Source organism: Calonectris borealis, chromosome 4 (assembly GCF_964195595.1).
Source record: "Calonectris borealis chromosome 4, bCalBor7.hap1.2, whole genome shotgun sequence".
Lineage (NCBI taxonomy): Eukaryota > Metazoa > Chordata > Aves > Procellariiformes > Procellariidae > Calonectris > Calonectris borealis.
Genome location: NC_134315.1, coordinates 47,088,110 through 47,103,732, shown reverse-complemented (window position 1 = coordinate 47,103,732; position 15,623 = coordinate 47,088,110). Strand labels below are relative to the sequence as shown.

Here is a 15,623-nt window from a genome sequence, read left to right as displayed (position 1 = left end):
CGTAGAGAATTTTTAGAATTAAAAGGTAATGTTTTATGCTTAATGAAACACAGAAGTACACACATAAGCACACTCTTCCTACCTTTACTAGCTGTGGTAGTTGTTTTACGCCCATAGCTAGAATTGAAAGCCTATCATTGTGGAGAGTGTACAAGCACCCAAAATGTCATGCAAATGCTGTCAATTTAAAAATAAAACCACCAAAAACCTGGAGTGAAGTACCGAGTAGTCTGTTCCTGTGAGTAATCAGACTTTCAATCATAGGATGCACTAGAGCTTATGATGCTTTCCTGAGGCTTTACTTACTGTGCCCATGTCTTCAGTGCATGTTTTAACATGTACTCAAATAATGTTACTGCCAGTTTTGCTACTTCTGTTTAAGGTTGTGCTTCATGTAAATGAATTTGCAATAAAAAGTGATATTTTACATGGAAAAAGATAAGTTTGAGTGTAAGACACTCAAAATTTACATTGCTACAGTAAAAATTAAATTATTTTGAGCTATGGAAAAAAATGCAAATGACTGCAAGGATTTTAGGCTAAGGTGGCTGAGCTTGATCATTTAAGTGGAAGCAGAGCAGAATCACTTTAAAATGCTGGTTATATGCATATTGATTCAGGCTACTATAAAAGGCTCCTTTGAAGTAAATAGCATGTAATAAAATTTGTGAAAGGCGGAATGAAAGAATAACCTGTCTCTGTATGGTATGATGAGAATGAAAGCACTAGAAACTTCCTTACAGTTTTAAATAGTGGGAAACCAGTTGAAAGCTACTGTTGGCTGGCATATGAACAATTAGATGTTCAAAGCTGCCTTTCAATGGGAGAGCAATGCTGGGCTTGGGACTTCCTTTTGATGATGGTGGCATGTTCCTGGTGTAAGCAAGTGTCTTGCATATGTAAGAGGACAGGCACTGCTGATAAAATGATATATTTGATGTGCCATCGAACAGTACTGTCTATGATAAAGGTGCAAAACTGGTTATTGTAAAAAGTAGCACAACAACAGATTATAGGATCCCTGCTGCTGGCAGATGGAAGAAAATTGTCCCATATGTCATCCATGAACAGGCAATGCCAGAAAAAAAGCTGGCAGAAAGAGCTGCCTTTAGATGCCAGGAGAAGGGATATATGATATCTGAATTAATGTAGGTTGGTTGTATATAGTCTGTGGCAAGAATCTTCTGTTCCTTTGAATTACAGCAATACTTGTGCTTCAGACGTTTTTTGACACTTGATGAGAGGTGAGATTTAATAAGATAAACAATGAGCTTGTGATTCCTCCTGGAAGAATGAACAGAAAATTACAGGTCCTGTGACTCTAAGCAGGGCATTTAAGGGCTGTTCACCTGGAAAAATTCAGAAATGACATCTCGGACAGTGTCTGAGATCTTGGTGAATTTCAAACGTGGAATTTGGCACTGCAAAAAGTTTCATAGTTGCGGATGGAGTCAAGTAGCTGCCAAAGCTGGTGTCTTCTCTCTCGCATTTGCTTCCCAATTTGTTAATTAACAAAGATAACATAAATCTGTGAAAGCAAAATTAAGAAACTTTAATTTAATGATATAAGATAGAAAATATTTCTGGAGAGCAAAACCAGAATCATTCTAGGGAGAGGCTTTGTGCTCAGAAGCTATAGTTATTAGGAGGATAGAGGAGGGGCGTATTTAAATTTAGGACAAGGCTAATCAGGATTTTTACTTTGTAAATGAGTAAGCTGCGATATCTGGGCCTTGGACTCATCCATGAATAAGAAACTTGGGAAAAGTGAGAGGGCACCCAGATTAAATTCCTGATTTGGAATACTGGTGGGTAATAAGTGATTTTTTTTTTAAGTTTATTTTTTTCTCTCTTTTAAAGCAAAGGCTTGAGAAGAAAGCTAAGTTTTTCACCTTTACTTATGCTGCCAGTGAATTGCTCTCAAGGAAATAGTAAACTGCTCAGATATACAGGCTGGGTAGAAGAGATTGATTACCAGCAATACTAAAGTAAAATTTTACAGTGCTCTAGGAAAAAGGGAGCGAGACCTTCTCAGAAGGCTGCTGTCCAAAAAGAACTGATAGGGCGGTATTTTGAAATCTAAAGTGTAGTGTCAAAAGTGGGCAAAAGGCAATTACTAGATAACTGTTTGCTTAAACTGACTATTTATACATACAGGGAGTAATAATTTCAAGAGCCTTTTTGAGCACTGCATAATTTGGGAGTCTTCATGTCTTATTGACGTTAAGATGAATTTGCTACGCTTTAGCAAATGGAGCACGTCCTGATGCATCATTGACGTCAGGTAATAGGAAGAGACCTAAACATTGCCAGGTAGAGATCATCTAATTTTGATCTTGTTTGGCCAAAACATTGTCAATTGAGTAACATACTGTAAATTCATGTTTAGTTTATTTTAGTGTTTTTTCCAAGTTTCATCCATTTTATCTTTGCCCATTCAGAAAGCCACTAGGAAATAATTTTGCAACATGTGAAGCTTGTGGGTAAGAGAGCGGGATGGAGCTGAGAAAGCAAGAAGTATGTTCCTCTCCTCAAATCTGAGTGACGTAGAAAATTCTCGTTTCCCTAACTTTCTTTTCCCAGAGCTCAGAGTGATCAGTACATACTATCCCCCAGTCCCCCCCAATCTCACCATCCAAAAGCCTCATGTTTTTCTACCAGAAAATTATTCTCTCTTCTTTGACAGCTTAACCCAGCCTGCCCCATGCACCTGTAGTAAATCCCCTTGCACAGGTTCCCTGGGCCGCATCCAGCGGGACCTCGGGAGCTGCCGGTGCTGCTCAGACTGCAGGCTCCCCCTTGCCCCTCCTGCTGGCTTTGTCGAGCTCGGCCTCACTGAGTGATAGCTGGGCACTAGCTGGCCAAATTTAAAATAAAATACATGTTTCCCCCCAAGAGTTTCAAGAGCATTTGCTATTCTTTGTTGGATTTCACTCTTTTGAAATGTATGTCTGTACAAGCCAGGGTAAAAGGACATAGTTAGGGTAGTTCGGCTAGCCCTAGTGAATAAATCTGCCTGCAGTCTTGGAGGTGTTTTCTCAATCCTGTGCTGAATTCCAGCCTACTCTTAACTTTGTGACTGTTGGCATCTGAGCCTGTAAGGAGTAGGATGGAGTGCTATCTTCAGTTTTGTAGCTGAAACTTGGAAGTACCTTAGTGCATTTGAATGCATATGCTCAGCGTATTATTTGCATTTGAAGCCTCTGTTGGCTAATTTAGTTGGATTAGTTTCAGATATAGCATCCATATCCATGGTTGATGGATAACACTGGAAATGCCATTTCGTTGTATATTTTGTCAGGTAAAGTTTTTTTTTCCTTCCACATCTTTGATTTCTAGTGCTAGATACCATTTAAAATTCTTTGGAGAGAGGGAGCGATGACTAGGGTTGGCAGACAGATAATATATAGTTGGGAAGAAGAATGTCTTAATAATAAGAAAAAATCAAGCAGTCTAAAAGCGTAAGAAATGACCACCCTCTGCTTTCCCGCTCAAACCACTAACAAATAATAGTATAGCAGTCCAAAAATAAGCAGCTTTGTAATGTACTATATATGGTCAAATAGCTGCTAGTTGAAAAAGTTTGAAATGAGTGGCATAGCTGCCAGTTTTGCCAAGGTTATATAATTTACTGAGTGACTTGTAAAACTACTTGTAACTAGCTACTTGACAGGTCTTTAATTCAAAATGAAAAAAAAATTGTTCAAGATGGAATGTTGGAATACATGAAGCTCTAAATCAAGCAACTTGTTTTGGAAACTTTAGAATATCAAATTCTACTGGAGAACCATTGAAGAAATTATGGACTTGTTTTGAATGTGTTTAAAGCAATAACAAAACTCAAATTGTGCAGAAATTATTTGTCCTTGTCCAAGTGTGTCCTGATTAACTTAAGAAAGTAACTCCTCTCAGAAGAAAATTTGTTAGGGATTTTGGCAGGTTTTTTTATTTTGACAGGTAGTGTGTGTGAGTATAATCGTGCTGGAGCAGAGCTCTTGGCTGTGTACATGCATTTATACAGCTTTATGTATCCTGAAACATACTTCCTAATTTTTGTGATGCCTGGGACATGCTGTTTGATGTGGTTTGCATATATCTGACTGATGATACATTTATATTTTGAATACAGAACTGTGTTTGATCGATCTTTTCAGTGAATAAAATTATATTGATAGCTTTAATCACAACAATAAAATCCTTCTCTCAATATATGACCCTAATATATTTGCAACTTAGTGTTTATTAATAATGGCTTTTGCTGGCTGAAACTTACGAGATAACAGAACGAAGCTGGTATTTTAACTGAAAGAGAGTGACCAATATACACAAATATTTAAACTAAGATAAATTTTCAATTTGACTAAAAAGAGATTTTCTTGCCCTGAGCAGGAAACTGAGAGTTTTAGAACAACAGATTTGAAGGAGGCTCAGGGTTTGGGAGCTGCGGGCTTAGTTGTTTAAGCTGCAGAGGGAGTTGATCAAGAGCTGTGCTGAGCTTATTGAGCTTTTCTCTGTTTCTGAGTTTTGCTTATGGCTTTTCTCTGTTTCTGAGTTTTGCTTATGGCTAAGGATTTACAGCATCATGATGGAAACACGAAGACCATACATTGGATCTTTGTAAAGAAAAATAACTCCCCAGGTTATGGTTTCAAGTCTGTTTAAGAAATTACTTGAAAATGTGTGCTTTGGATTTAGTTTGCCCTCAGAACTCTCACTCTTTAATATAAAACTTTATTTTTTTTGCTGCTAGTTGCTGCTGCTGGATTTTCCCATGATCTGTTTGCCTCTCTGTTATTTCTGTATCCAGCCAGTGCTGTTCTGAAGCCGTGCTCATGACTGACTCTAAAGACCTAGTGGGAAGGTATAGAGTATGGTATTGTGGGCTGACCCCCAATGCCGTCTTGTCTTCTGTCTGGTTTGAAAGCCTTGGGTCAGCATTTCAGTCCATCAGCTGAAAATGAGGCATGGAGGAGAGTATCTTATGGTTTAATCTAGGAAAGACTGAGGTCATAAGCTGAAGAAAGAAGTTGGAAGAAGTAGTGGAGATGTCAGTCCATTCATGACTGATTGTATGTCTACCATGAATTATTCACAATGGATGTCAAATAGACATCAAGAAAGTAATGCTAATTGCTTTGTACCATCTGCATCTACCTAAAAGACTGTGTATGTCCTTTTGCGTGGAGATGTTTATTGTTACCTGCAATCATAAAATTAGACTATCACAGTGCATGTAACTGTAATTACTTTTTGAGACTCAAACTCCTTGAGAAAATAAAAGCTTGCTTACAAGAGGGAACATTTTATTGGGAGTGCCTGGTCTGGCCATCTACCTTGAAGCTGGTACCACGGCCAGTGCTATCAGTGAAGCCTGGAGCTTGCTGATGCGTGGCATTGCCTTCTTCCTCGCGAGGTGCTGGAGGAGCTGGAGCTGCCGTGGGCTTGTCCCCAAGCTCAGCTCCCTGAGGGCCGCCTAGCAGGGAGGGCACGCAGGGAGGGTTTCAAGCTCTCTGAATCTGGCTTCCTCACTTAGACGCAGTCACAGTCAACTCCAGGAGTAGCTGAATTAGCTGAGCCATAAATTAATGGGGCCTTGTCTTGTCATGTCACCTGCTGTTACAGCAAAGTTTGTGATGCAGAGTACATGCTACTTGAACCAGTAATGTCATCTGAAACTGTCCTTACTGTTTGCGGAAATTGGTGTGCAGTTTTTTAAATATGAATACTTAAAATGTTTTTTACAGCTAAATGAGTTTGGTGTTATGTACATTTTGCTTTATTCCACCCGTCTCCTGTTCTGCTGAATAATTTAAGAGTTCATTGAGGTTTGAAATTGGTCATCTTCCAAGTGTGCTGCCAGTATCTGAAGTGTTGGGAAATAGTAGAGGGGACATGAGATTGGGTGGTGTCTGGCGTTGTTCCCGTCAAAACAATTATTTCAATGCTACTGGAAGTTTGTTCTTGCTCAGCTGATAAAATGTTAAGGGACTTAATCTATTACGCTGGCATCTTTTGAAAATAAAAATAGAAATCTAGTGTAGTGGGGCTACCAGGCTTTCTTCCAAGTTTGTAATGAGGAGATGAGAAGGTAACAAAGAAGCAGAAAAGTGTCAAATGACCTGAATAACTTTTAAGTGAGCCTAAATATTTCTGATTCCTCTTACAGTGGGGGAGGTTTTCAGGGGTGGAAATGCTCTATCCTAGGGGAGAAGGCAAAAAGCCCTCACAAGCTGACAAATGCAAGCCTTGTACTAGTTTCTAGGTTTAAATCCTAGAGCTACAGACTTCTGTCTCTTCCCATACAAAAGACCCAAGGATGGACTTGAGAGAGTCTGGATTCTATTATTTCACTGTTCTAGTTTGTTTATTCATTTACAGTTATAAAGCACTTATTACAGAGATATCTTGAATATGTCTGCATTGTATTAATAAGATTTATGGAAACTAGTTATTGAGGTCATGTGTTTAGCCCTCCATGTGAATGAATTGGTTGTATTGAATGAGTTAGGCGTATAAGTGGGGGTGGAAAATGTCAATGTGTATAGTCTTATTTTACTACTAAAAACCTAGATGACATGTCAAGTTATTAATTGAGTGTTTGGGGTTTTTTTAGTTTTTTAAAAAGATGACATTTCTAATCCCTTAATTATGAAATTCTATAGGGGGACTTAAAAAAGCTTACTATGTATTTTTCAAGGTTAAAAAAATGGTCTTCATTTAAGATCTAACATCTAAAGGCTGTGTGAGGTTGGAAAAATATTCCTCTGTTTTAATGAACTTTATGAATGTTAATAAGCCAAACTGTGTTCAGACAAGGTCTTGCCTCTTAAGTAATGTTTTCCCACTACTTCTCATTCTTTGAAGAATTATGTAGATCTTGTCATGTCACAGTAATGTCCATGGCAACACAGACGTCATTAAGATGAAGCATAAGCAAAGCTGTCTTTATTCAAACCATTTATTAAAATATTTATTTTAGAAAAAAGGAGTAATAAAAAAAGTAGGTTAGAAAAGAAACTTTCATCTTTGAATGTTTTCCAAGATAAAATAATATGAGAACTTCTAATTTAACAAGAAAATGAGGATGATTTTTTCCAAATAAAGATTTTTTTTCTGCTGGCTGTTCTGATGAGGTACCTGCTTTCTAGCTTTCTGTACTAGAGACACTGAAAAGTTGAACTGCTGCAACAAGCTAAATTTTGTTGTTGCCACTACTACTTCATTCCAGTTTTGTTTATCTATATATTTGTATATGTATCTTATAAATACAGATCTTGAATTTCACAGGAAAATTTCATAAACACATTTCTCTTGTTTAGTGTATATGAAAGGGTCATAAAGAACCCTAAGTGGTATTCTAGTTTGAAAAGTATTCAGGATCACCTGCTGCTCTAAAGGCCCTGAGTATCTACCCTTATTTGCAGTAAATTTGCAAAACAATTAGTTATTCTTTGCAACACTTTTTCAGCTTGGGTTTTTAACCATTTTTCAGCTTGCCTTTAGTTTTAAGGTAACAGCATAAAAAGCTAAAGTGAAAATCAACAAATTTGAAACTTCCAATTTATTTATTTTTTTTACGTAGACTAGTCAAACTCACTACCATACTCAGTCTTGTAATTAGGTAAAATTTTAAAATTAACCACACTTTTCAAAACAGTAGTCTGTACTAAAACAAAAACCCTGTGATGATCATAAGGCGTATGTTTCTGGGGTTAACGGAAGGGACTTTCTCTGGAAGCAAACCTCCAGAAGCCAGCTAATTTCAAATTATTCACTGGGTTTTCTGGAACTTCTTATGAAGTGCTTTCAGTAGTCAGCTATAAATTACCAGTTTAATGCAACCTCTGATCTGGGTTGTATTTGCATAAGAAATAAAAAAAATCCCTGTGAGTATTACGTAGGTAAAGTACTATAGGCTGTCGTCTGTAAGGATGCTAACTGAACGTCTTAAAATACTGAAGAAGTTTACTAAAACTTTCAGCTGGAGTTCAAATTAACTTTCACACATTTTTAGCAGGAATTATTTAAAGCATTAATATACTATAAATGTGCTTATCCTATAACTTTAGTGTCCTTCACACAGACTGGTGAGTCGTCAGGCGTTCTCTTGCTGGGTTCTTCCCTGCTTTACACCCTCCTGCTGCAGCACCGGGGTTATTGCCCGTGACACCGTGATGCCTCTTCCCCCACAGGCAGCAGGTAGTTTGGGTCCCAGATCGAGCAAAGGAGCTGCAGTGATGTTTGAGGCTTTTTCCTCTTGTGGAACCCCCCCCCGAAGTATTATTAAGTGGCACGTACTTAGCTGTGATGTTGCGAGTCCTTTCCCTGACACATGAGCTGTTGTATCAGAAACTGTAAATATCTAAGCTATCATATGGCACATAGACATCAGTCTAATCATCCTTATCCATGGTATGTAGTGAGCTCACGTCTCCAGGATTTGCAAACAGTGACAGGTCTGCAAATGCCTCTTCAACTCATATTCCAGTTGCTAGCATCTCGGTTTTCCTTTCAACTGAAAAGCATTTCTGTAAAGTAGCTATTTCTCTTGCTGGAAAAAGTGCTATAAATATCGTAACATTGTGAGAATTAAAGAAGTTAAATGAAAAAACAAGGTGAATCTATTGATTATTTTGATATGTATGACTGCCACATTTTAATTAAAAACAGTATTTAACACAAGTCAAAGAGCAGCTTGGGGTTTCACTCGCATACTTGCTTACTTTTTCTAAAAGACAGGCACTAATTTGAATGAGAATCAGAAAAGTCAGCCTATATTACACGGAAGATCAAATTATATGGTAAGGATGTTCTGTCTTTTAGTTGACAAACCCTTGCTTTCATAGTTTCCAGTGTGCAGCTTTAAGCGTGGGGAAACCCACTGCTGCTTTCCCTCCTTGCATCATCCCCAGCGGATGTTGCTGGGGATGTTCACGTTAGAGCTGCTCTGCATGCATGAAGGGCTCTGTCTTTTTTTCTGAGGGGTCAGAAAACGGCCATGCCAAATTTAGTTTTCGTCAGAACACTTAAACCTTCCCTTAGGAATGGCTTGCGCATGTATACATGCTTCTAAATTGTAACTTTCTTTTTTTTTCATCCCTGGCAAGGGTGAGTTGAGTGGAGGAACGGTCTGGGTTTCACAGCACATTCATGAGAAACCTAGCTTGGTTAAAATAAGCCATTAACAGGGGCTGATGTTTTAATTCTAATCTGGACATACCAAAATGAAATGTGGTGTGTTTTAATAAAAAAAGATACAGGAGGAGGCACTTGACTGAATCCCTTACTATCTCCCTAAGCGGCAGATAGAAAATAGTCCCCATTTTTTTCCATCTAGACTTCAAAATAACTACTGCTCTACAATATTTCATTCAGGAATTCAGTGTGGCTGGTTTGCTTTAGAACTAAATCTAACGTGTTTTGGCATTGTTGATTATTACATCAAGATTTGACTTTGGGATTTGTCAGAGACCAGACATTCTGCTCATATTTGCTTCTGTATCATCAGAGAATAATTGATGCAGTGATGGAAAGCAGCTGCTGGTCATGGCTGAGGTCATGGCGCTGGTATGAGGAAACTGTGCCATGCAACATGTGCAGGGGGGACGTGCAGCAAATGATCGTCCAGAGGAACGGTGGCTCCTCTGTGCTCCAAGTTTCAGAAGTGAAGGGTAGAGGGAAATGGGAAATGCAGTAGAGAGCATTTGAATATAAATAGCGACGGTAGTAATAGCATTTGCAGGGTGGGTGCTACCCAAAAGCAAATGGAGACATTTTTCATTACATAACTTCAAATTCTAAATATGCTTAACACAATACCTCTGTACTTAATTTTGGTAGTTTTCTGTGATTCTCCTAAATGTGGATGTCGACTGGAGCAATGTAATTTTCACAAAAAGAGTTTGGAGGTACTGGGTTTATGAATATGTTAAAAGCTTGGGAAACTGAACTCAACTCAAGCCTTGTGCTTACAGGTTTGTTCAGGTACAGTCTAGAAGAGAAAAGGATTAATTTCAGGGATGGTGGGGGAGGGAAAACATTTACTTTAATCTCCACATATTTTTAGATGTCCTGTATTGGCAAATATTGCACAGCAGTGATCTTAAGCCATAGGCTTTTTTGAACATCCCGTTTGAAAACTTCAGAAGAAAGGTTTGGAATATCTGATTGCTAGAGTTTTGACATAAATCATTTCAATAATCATGGATTACATTCCTAGTTTTAGTATCTGGGAGAACTTTTTTTTTTAAAAAGCAAAATTTATATGGAATTTATTTGCTTGCGTAAATGTACCATAGAAAATTCTAAGAACTTGAGAAACAAGAAAATGTGTTACTTGTATTTTTCCTTGCTTTAGAACATGTCTAAATGGAGTGTGCTTTTTGACTTAAAGGAAATGTCTGTTAAATAGACTTTATTCTAAATCAGCAGTGTTATTCCAAATACTGCATTTGCAAATACATAAAACTATAACAATATTTTGCACTTTAAAATGTGCTGAAGAATGTGTACGATACAGATGACCATACTTTGTGGAGCTTTCTTTGTGAGACTTAGATGTAGTTTCACTAAGACTTGTGATTCATATGTGAGTTAATTATTACTTTAAGCTAATGCACGGTGGTGAATATCAAAAGAAATAAAGGTTAAGATTACATGATAGGAGGAAAAACGAAAGTTTTGTATGTCCTTTTTGAAAAATAGTTGTCACCAATGAAATTGGGTTTTCTGTGAGCGATCTTTGATCTTTAAGAGGAAGGAAGAAAAGGGCTTCTCGCTGAAAAACCTTTTCTTGGTGTTCGCCGTCAGTGGAGTTTTCTTCAGATTCTGCATCACTTTTGATGAATGCATTGACATTCCAGTGCTGAGAAATAACTTTCCATTTGGGAGCTGGGCTGATGTGAAAACAGGAATGTGGAGGCCCCTGGGTGAGGGGAGAGGGCTGAATGCTGAGAGGGAAATGTTCCCTCTTCAGTAGCTGCCGCCTTTCCTGCGAGCTTTGGAAAGAGCATCTGTGTGCGTGTACGAGTATGCGTGGGGACCTGGGGAAATGGATGGGTCACGTCTGGAGAAAACTGCTCTGTCCTCCAGTGTCATGATAATAGTGGAAAGGATAGAATGAGTCACCCTCAATACCTGGAAGTTTTGGGCTGTCTCTACACGTAAGTGCTTATAAAAATGAATGTGTTGCTTGTATATGTGTTTCAGTTAATTGAGGTGCTTTGTTGTTAGTAAATCTAATAAATTTGAAGGGGAAGAAATGCAGACAGTGGTCTTAAATTATTTTCATGTTGCTGTTTGTTAGCCGCTGCCCTAATTATAGTTTTATAATCGTAAAGGTTTTTTTAATGAAAACTGAAAGTATAAACTTGGGAAACATGGAAACCCTTAGCTTTCACTTAAAACTTGTGTTCTATTAACCAGCGTGTTGTAAACTGTAATACATCTGTTCTTCAGCCAACTGTGTATGTTTTGAGTATAGCGAGTTATAAGATGAGATATGTCAGAGAAGGGAACTGTCATCTACGGTCAGTGTAAACTCAATTTTAGAATGCACTAGAATGGAAATGAAGTTGTAAATGGCATACGTGGATTAAAATACTTGCTTTTAATACACATAGTGACCAAAAGTGGTTTTTTTTTAGTACTAATGAATTTATTTGGAAATAATGCTTTTGAATAGTCAAGCGGGAAATTAGACTTTTTGTCAATTGCTTCAGGGAATAGTATAGTTAGGGAGCTGTTGCTTGGGGAGAATATTTAACCTTGTAAGAGGTTTGTTTTTTTTATGATCCACATTTGAAATTGCTACTGTAAAGTGGATTCCTGCAAATAAAATTGTTTTGTGTTTCTTTAAGGGTTTTTAAAAGTAGATTTGTATTCACATCATGCATTCAGTAGCTTTATGGGCAATAAAAGTAACTGTGATAGAAAAGGACTCCAGAAGTGAAATTGCTGCTAGGACAGGTACTGAGGAGAGCGTCTGTGAAGCTTAATACTCAGGGAACCTCAAGTCAGAGCTTATGTGGTAGCAGGAAAGAAAGTGTTGGAAAAACTGTTGCAAAACAAGGTTCTTTGGGGAATTTAGGTAAGGCAGCAATATTCTAACCAGGCAGCCTTCTGCTATCTAAATTACTGTTATAACCCCTCCATCCCATATTGACAGCCACCATTGCAAAGATAACTTTAAACTGCCTGAGCTTCCTTTGGTGAAATTCTCTCTTGCACGTCACCGATTTAGAGAAAATAGTTGCAAAGCTGGGATTGTCAGGTGCATCACTGACTTACTAGTTGCTATTTTTAGGAGTTGAAATTAATATGGTTTAGGTAGGAGAGAAGATTTTATCTTTATGTAATAAGACAATTTTGATTGAAATTATTAAGGAATAATATGATACAACCAAATGTGAAGTGTATATTATGTAAAATTATCTACTGTGTTTTAAACACAAAAACGTGGTTTAACCTTAAGCTCCCAAGTGAAGTCATATATCTACAGGCTTATTTCACACTACAGTAAGGGAAGGAATAAAATGGTCAAATCCCTGGTCCATTGAAATTGGCAAATAAAGGCTTTCTACATTTAATTTTAGCTAGCCAGTGCTCATGTAGGCTGCATAGTTTGTGATAAATCTGTGTAGTCAAATTCACTTTCTATTGTAAGTCTGGTCTAATGTCAAAATTTGGAAGGAACAGTGTCTAGCAGAAGTTACTAAAATTGAGCTGTATGATGAAGATAATCTGTCAACCCTTCCACTGAAGCTTTGATTGCTGCTACTGGTTCTTTGATACCTAGGATCCCTCAAGGCAGCTTGCATGCCAGCATGTGGTCCCTTGCATGAAGTTCTTCTGGTATTTTATAAAAGGCTTGGGCTTTTTTATCAGCTCAGTAAACAGACTGTATTATGTGTTGGGTATTTGCTTCTTTTTACTGCTTACTAATATTTTAAGTAACTTATTTTCAATTAAATCAAGCCTGTTTGGTGGCTTCCTCTGCCGAGTGGCCGGTTACTGCAGCTAGGGATGGAGAAGAGTGTCACTGAAGTCCTTTTTCGTTGGTCTTTGCTTTTTGCTCTTGTGCGAAGCTCTGAGAAATTAATTCTGATAAGACTGGCTGACTTTGATATCAGTCTTCTGAACTGAAACAGTGGGATTGGCAGTGCCCTAACATCCCAGTTGTTTCTCAAAGTTGCATGTCAACAGGTATTTGTGTGACCATGTGTAGGTATCAAAGTGTGGTTCTGCAACAGAGAGTATGCAATACCGTGATGGATGTTCTACCACAGTCAGAGTTGGACACTTCTGAAGTGTCCAGACGTAGTGGACAGTGACAAGAGAGGTTCCAAATTTTCACTGATTATGTGAATTCCTCACTGATGATGAATTTTCAGCAGCAAGATTGGGAGTCAGGAGGTTTAGCTGGCATGGCATATCTGAGAAGAAAACTGCAACACTTGAAAGATCATTTAACTTTCTTCTGCCTTGATTTACTTGTCTTCTTGCCTACAATACTTCATAAAGATTACAGAGTTTGTTTGCAGCCTGAAGTGCCTTTTGATCTTTGGTCAAAGATACGTGTGATGCACTGTCTGCTCTGATAAATTTTGTGCTGCCACAGGAATCTGAACGGTACAGCAATGATGTGGTTTTTTCCTGTGAGAACCAGTGTGTTACTGGGAACAGAAATCAAGAATTTTCTTTATAGTAATTCAATGCATGCCTTCTGTCTTAGTATGTTGACTACCTGTTCCCTTGTGCTGAAGGGTTATTCAAGAATAGAAAAGCACATCCAAAACACAGCTTTTTCTTTTAATTGTGTTTGCTAAAACCTGAAAGTTTTGGATGTCAGCAGTGATTAGCAACAGGCAGAAGCTTGAAGTTGATACTTACAGACAGCAATAGAGGAAGAAGAAATGGTGGAGTGGAAAAGTGTATGTGCATTTTCTGTTGAAATTGGTGTTTGCTGTGAGGCTAGAAAATGGGCTGGCAAAAAATACAGCAATAGTGTATTCTAGACCAAAACCAATGGTTACAAAGAGGGGGACAAGGATCTGCAAGAGGAAAAGGAATATTTCTGTGTTTGTTTTCAGTTAGCATATCAAATAAGTTGACTTCCTAATCGCCATTTTTGCATTGTTGTTTTTCAATCAATGAGCTGATTGACTTTCTCCTTTCTCTCCCCCTCCTTTCCTTTTTTTAAGGAAAAACTGGGTGTATGGATCGGGTTAATGACCAAGAAAATAAGTTTGTCACTTTTGCAACAGTCTAATGAATCAAGATAATGGCTTCATTTTCTGGTATCTATAAGAGTAGTTGAAACTGTATAAAACTCAAGATGGCATTGTAGAGTAAAGCACCCCGTGTTTTGTTGCTGGACTATAGGAGTAAGTATGTGTTTGCCTCTAGGAAAATACGCAATTTGTCGAGAGACTTCTTTACTGAATGTTTCTTTTCAAGAGGCTTAGTATTCTGGAAAATTTTTTCTATTGTGGAAGTCCCATGTACCATTAAATGCGATTATTATTTTGATGAATAAGCACAGCTGGCATTTCTTTTCAATATCTGACTGCCTTCTTTTTAAGCTATAAACGTGCTGTTGTCAAGAGATTAGCCTTTGGGGTAGCGAGTTAAATCGTTCATTTCTACTAATCGCCAGACGGGACAGGAGAATAGATATAAAGTGGCTAGATACACTGTTCCGAATGGTATATGAACTTCTTCAGTTTGCTTGTTATGAAATAAAGCTTAAAAAAGTTACTTTTCACAAACATCGTAGCTTAAGCATGTCACCGTGACTGTGCATTACGGGATTGGTTAAAATTCAGATTTTGCAATTTTGAGTCTGCAATTTTGTTTTTCATAAACTGATTTAATAGCTATTGCCCTGTGAGCTTCAGATAGGAAGGTTTCCCATGCCTGTTGCACGGTGCCGGGTTGAAGAAAGGGAAAGGCTAAATAGTTACCTTGGCTCTTGGCAAATTTTAGGGCAGGTTTGTTACAGCAGGCTACAAGAGGGGTGCTGGAGTTCCAGCCATTTTGTCATGTGTCCTGCCTTCCTCTTTGCGACGGGAAAGCAGGACAAACTTTAGCTGGTTGTCTTTTCTTCCACTCTGACGGCGTATGGTTAAGGATCTAACTATAAAGGTCTTGTATTTCACTGAATTATGTACTGGTTCTCTGCACTCTACCTTTACAGCTGCATTTCGAGGATTCTTTGCAGTTAAGCCTGCAGACACACACATTCATTTATTACAGGCAGAGCACTTCAGAAACTGAAACAGCTTTCTGTTTTATCCTACAGGAAGCAAAATAGTATCATGCTTAATTATTGCACTGAAGTGGGAATGTGTCATGAAAGGCAGAACAACCTTTTGTCCTCATCTATTCAATTTGGGAATACTCTCACATTCAGCATCCTTATTTTATGAATTTATTTTAAGTAAAAAAGAGCTCATTGAAGTTGATCAGCCTTTTCATTCTTTCCTCGGTATGCTAGTTAGCTTTCTTTACAGAAATGCAGATAGCTTACGTAACTTAATACTGTAATGTCAGAAGATACTAGGTCAAACTCTGTAATGTAGTTCAGAATCAACCATGCATCTTCAGTAGACAGCACTTGATTA

General features: G+C 38.0%; 1 protein-coding gene across 6 annotated transcripts in view; it reads left to right on the top strand.

Moving 5' to 3' along the window:
- The window catches only part of RAPGEF2 (Rap guanine nucleotide exchange factor 2), a 186,803-nt gene that overhangs the window by 79,456 nt on the left and 91,724 nt on the right, over positions 1-15,623 (top strand). The window lies entirely within an intron of this gene.